Raw genomic sequence first — 6,000 nt, forward strand, 5'->3', positions numbered from 1 at the left:
ATTATACAGCATTGGAAGTGCCGATTAAACAAGGTTAGCCCCCCCCCCCAAAATCAGCTTATGGGCATCCAAGGGGGAAGCACGACTGGTTACAATCCCATCAACCCCCCTCTCGCCGACGCATCAGTTTACATTATAGGAATTTAAAGCAAGATTAACACTAAAAAGAATTAGACATGACAGATTTAAAGCCTCCAATTTCTCTGATTCTTCTATAAGTACTCGAATGAAGTTAAATTAGATTAAATAGAACCATAAAAGTGAAAAAAGTACATTATGAATTAAATTTCAAAGTATTTAATGTATTTTGGGTAACATTCGTCATTAACAAAATGATCTAGAAATTTTTTTATTACTTTATTAGGATAAGCAAAGTTAGTTTACAATGAAGTGCATAAATAAAGCATTGAACTTTTTAAAAGCGCGAGTGTTTTGTATTTTTCTAGAGCCGACTTCGGTTGGCGATCAAACATTTGGTGTGCTAACCATATAATTAATCACTACTGACCAGTGATGCCGAACGTGGTACAATTGTACCATTTTGGTACTTTTCACCTCTATTGGTACAATATAGCACAATCCCATAAATTTGGTACATTTTACAAAATTATGATACAATGTGGTACATTTCAGTATTTTTGTACCTATTTCCAGGGTTGCCACCCTGACCTGAAATAATTTACTAGATCGGAGAGGAAAAATTAACTAGGATGCATTTGTTTTTACTAAATGCTCAAAAAAAATTTTTTGAATCATCGACCATCAAGCATCGATTTTTACTATAGGAGCATAATGAATTTCCTTTTTTCTCCTTTTCTTTTTGCTTTTTTTCTCCTTTCCTCTTTTCTTTCGTTTTCATAGTATGATTGAAAATTCCGGAAACCTACTAGTTCAAAAATCTTTGTTTTGATATAACTCTTCAAAAAGCGTCTTAGCCTATTGTTCTAATTAAACGGCCCTTGTCTTTCACGAGTCATTCTTAAAGAATTGGGACAAAATTCAAACTTTAGTGTAAAGAGCCAGGTGTTGAGGAGGGGGCAACCCCCTTTATATACGTAATCATTTCTCTCTTTTTTAAGTTTTGATATTGCTCCTTACTTTCAGTTGAAAAGATTTTTTTTTTCCTGATCGTTATTAAATAATGCCAGGAAATCTGGCCCCACCTTCACGGAGAAACCCGCTCCCCACGGAAATATCCTCTAGACAATTCAATCCCGGTGAAAATTCACCCCTGACAATTACTCTTAACCACTCCGCGCATAAAATTGAGACGCAAAAGAGAAAGCAAGACATAAAAAAACAACTTTGTATAAGAATTCTGGCAAATTCCCCCAGTGCATAATATCCCCTGAAAATTTCACTCCCAGGAAACTTTCCTCTCCACGGACAATTTACACTTGGAAAACCTCCCAGCAGAAAATGTGTCCCCCCCACCCAATAATGTATGCATACATCTCAATAACAAACACTATGCCCAAACAATGGGCAAATTTATAACCTAAGGACCTATCCCCTGGGACTGTTTGGGGGGGAGGGGTCGTGTTATACCCGAACGCAAGTTTATTGGGCCTTTCAACTATGATGAACAAAATGCCTATCTCAAAATTTTGATCGGCCGATTTTGGGAAAAAGGTGCGTGGGAGGGAGCTAGCTGCCCTCTAATTTTTGTTCACTTAAAAAAGGCACTAGATCTTTTAATTTTCATTTGAATGAGCCATTTCTCGATATTCTAGGATCACTGGGTCGATACGATCACCCCTGGAAAAAAAATAAATAAACACGCATTTGTGATCTTTCTTCTGGCAAAAAAGTACAAAATTTCACATCTTTGCAGATAGAAGCTTGAAACCTTAACAATGGGGTTCTCTGATACGCTGAATCTGATAGTGTTATTTTCATTAAGATCACTTGACTTTTAGGGGGAGTTTCTCCCTTTTTTTAAAAATCAGGAAAATTTTCTCCGGCTCGTAACCTTTGATGGGCAACACTAAACTTATTGAAATCAGCATAAAAAGGCAATTCTTTTGATATGTCTATGGTAAAAAAATCCAGTTTTTTAGAGATTCGGTTGCTATTGAGCCGGTTCGCTCCTTACCTACAGTTTTCTACCACGAACTGTTTGATAATGTAATTAAAAAACAATTTTATCTCATGACCAGTGAAGTTCTTCTTTGGTACTTGTATTTGTGAAATTTCTGAATTTTGAAGACCAGCATTGATTGATGACAAAAAGACAGTGTGAGGTTTTTATTGAAGCCTGTTGGCTAAATCGTAAAAAGAACTCATGTTTAAAAAACAGAGAATAAAATGCTTTGTTTTACAGATAAACTCTTTTCAAGAGGATCGGACAATTTTCAAAATTTAACATCTTAATGTCTCCAGGATATGGAAAGTCCAGGAGACTTTTTCTTCCCCATTTGATTCCGTGGTCTCCCATTGCCTTTCCTGTCCTCCTTAAGACAAAGTCCATCAAAATAATCCATATAAAGGAGGAAAGAACACAACCCAGCTTAACGCCTGATTTAATACAAAACCAGCTGCCAACCTCATTTCTTACCTTAACCGCAGCAGTGTTATTCTCGTACATAGCACTAATCACTATAATATTTTTGTCTGGTATACCATACAAGTCTAAAACCTTTGCTAAAGCTATTTCAGCAACAGAATCGAACGCTTGCTCATATAATCTACAAAACTGAGGACCAAAGGAGTTTGAAAACTCAGGCACTTCTCAATTATTAGCCTAAAAGTGAAAATTTGGTCGACACATCTTCTACCTTTTCTAAAACCGCATTGTTCTTCTCTTAAAACTTTGTCTACGGAATCTCTCAGTTTCAAAAGTATCATATTACTAACTAATTCACTACCTACAGACACGGGACTAATGCCTAAATAATTACCACACTTAATTTTATCACTCTATCTTATTAAGTGGCTTAATTTAGGTTTTCCTAAAATGTTTGGTTAGTTCTAACTACTGGAAAACGGTACTGAAAATCTGCAGCTGCAAGTGCCACCATGGCTTCTGACTCAGATAGTGATGTTTAATGTCGTGTTTTTAATCTTTTCTGATGTTTAGCTTTTTTAGTATAGATTAGTTGGAACCTCAGATAACTCAAAGTTTATAAAGCCAGTTCCAGTTTTAAAAATAAAAGATGATTTAATGTGATTTAAAAAATAGTGAAAGACGTGGCCTCTATTGTACCATTTGTGGGGATATATCAAAACTCGACCTTACAAGGTGAGCGGAGTATCTTTTAAAGGCATTTTGGAGAAAAAATATTATTTCAACATTAAAATCTCCAATACGTGTTAGACCAAACCATAACCCCCAGAGTCATTTCTTTAATCAGTCTCAATTTAAAAAGTATTTTTTTTCGGTATTGTTTTTAGGCGGTAGCTCATATTAGGGAGGGCTACAGGAACAATCCACCCCTCTATCGAGATCTTCATAAAATGGAAAAGGGGATTATTATACAAACCATTAAATGGAAAATCAGGTCTCAGCAACTGCTTCTCGGCAATATACTGTAAGAATACAAGGTTAAAATGTAATTTTAGCCCCTGATTTGTATTAAAATCGTCATTTGGGATCAATTTCAAGCGGTGCTATAAGTGGTCGTAAATGGCCGAAACGACTTTTGTTGGCCTGTAGTAAAATGTTTCTGTAATAATATATGTTACTCCGAACAATTTCGTACTGTCAGGAATAACGTACTATATTAGAAGAGAAAGAAAAACAAAGGAATGGAGAGAGAAAGTGAATGAAAATGTCTCATAAAGAAAGAAAACTAGCAAAAATTGGGTTTTTAAAGGCCAAATGAAAATACAGAAAAAGTGAATGAAAATGTCTTATGCAAAATTTTCATAGATAGTACTTTACGTCACCGACGATCCGCGTGTTACGCGAAGCGTGACACGCGGAAAAAAATTTTGGATATGGTACAATTTTTATGTCTTTGGTACATTTTTCAAGCAATTTGTGGTACATTTTGTTTTGAGGTGTTGGTAACACTGCTACTGACGCATCTATTATCCATAAACTAATGATTATAATCTTTACTTCTAATATCTAATCGAAACTTCAAAGTTTCTTATTTGTAATTGAAACCCCTTATAAGCGCAGATAACGTCCTATTCTTCAAGTTTTTAGGATATGTGCTAACATATCAAACAGTTTGCGGTAACGAACTGTAAGAATGGAGCAATATGACTGAGTAGTAACCGAAACTCTAGAAACGGAATTTGGTATCAGTCGATATATCATCAGCTTATTATGTTGATTCCAAACATGAAAGTTTCATTAAACTTAGTTTTACCCATAAAAGGCTAAGAAACTGTGAGAATGTGCCTTATTTTTTAAAGAGGAAGGAAAAACCCACTAAAAGTCACACATTTTTAATAAAAATCAAACCATTATATTCGGCGTATCAAAGAATCCTGCTGTAAAGATTTGAAGTCCCTATCTACAAAAGTGCTGAAATTTGTATTATTTGCCGGAAGACAAATCACGGATGCGTGTATATTTGTATTTTTTTCCCCAGGGGTGATCGTATCGAGCCAACAGTCCTAGAACAACGGGAGACGGCTCATTTGAAAGGAAATTAGAATTTCTGGTGTCTCTTTTATTTGACCAAAAAGGTCGGATGGCTACTAGCCCCCTCCCACGTCCCTTTTTTCCCCCAAAAATTACCCGATCAAAAGTTTGAGATAGCCATTTTGCTTAGCATAGTTGAAAGGTTACAAAACTATACCCTCATATTTAACATGGACCACGCAACCCCCAAGGATAGGTCTGGGGATGAAAGCATGCTAAGGATAATGTACGATTTATGAAAACCAGTTTCTTAGCCACAAATAACGGGTGACAGAATGCATTGGAGTTGCATAGCTTGGGCTATTTATTTGTAGATTAGGAGGGTGGAGTAAGGTTAGCCTAAGTTACTTTACCCCCACACTTCCCTAATGTGCAAATATATAGCCCAAATTATGTTATTATAAACAAAAGTATTATATTTTGGCATATTTTATTAGGATTAACACAACTTTACTTCTTGGGTGTGTTCCGTATAATTAACAAAAACATTCTTTTTATTAAAGAAGCAATAAGAAGCAATTCCCGAATACTAATTCGGGAAAATACAGGATGAAGCAAGGATTTCGTTCTATTCTCTGCATAAAGATGCAAAATGACATTTTTCTCAAATTTAAGGGTAATTTTCTCTTGAGAAAAACAAAACATCAATCTAAAAGTATTTTTCCACATCTAGGTGGGTAAGTTTACGCCTTACCTGTAGGTGCGCCTGCATAGGACATATAAATGTTTGTGAACCTATAAAACATATAAATGTTTTCACTTTTATAACTTTAATAAATCAAATATTATTAACATTTGATTACTAAATATCAGTATATGTATATTAAACTGACAATGCACATTCATTTGTATTTTTTTCCAGTAAAGTGCAAATTATGTCCTGGCCTTGGGATGGCATAGGGGTTTCGAGCCCTACTCATGTTAATTTCTGCTCGTTTTGAGTTTGACTCGTTTATTTATTGTAATTTCTGTTCGTTTTGGATTTCTTTTCTTTATCAATACTGATTTGTGGTAGTTTCACGCTTGGTAGATTATTTTATTCTATTTTTGATCCTTTTTGGTTTAATGGGGCTCTTTACTTTTCTTTGAAAAACTTACTTTGTGGAAACAGTTTTTTTTTAAATTAATTTCTGTTCGTTTTATATTGACATAGTCTTTTCAGGGAAAAAGAAAATAATTCTTTAAATCTTTTTGTTTTTTTAAGACTTTATAGTTTGGCCTGCTATTTGTATGCTGGAGAAAATTTTTCAACAATTTTTAACAACATACACCCTTTTAAAAATTTGGACACAAATAGCAGTGTTTAATTTAGTTTCATACCACCTCTAGTTGACCTGAAATAGAAAACTTGATACCATTTAAAAAAAAAATCTCTTTATTTTCTTTGATAGCTTCACGGTAAA

This window comes from Artemia sp. Qi Xiang Cuo, chromosome 15 (assembly GCF_049724085.1).
Source record: "Artemia sp. Qi Xiang Cuo chromosome 15, ASM4972408v1, whole genome shotgun sequence".
NCBI classification, from domain to species: Eukaryota; Metazoa; Arthropoda; class Branchiopoda; order Anostraca; family Artemiidae; genus Artemia; species Artemia sp. Qi Xiang Cuo.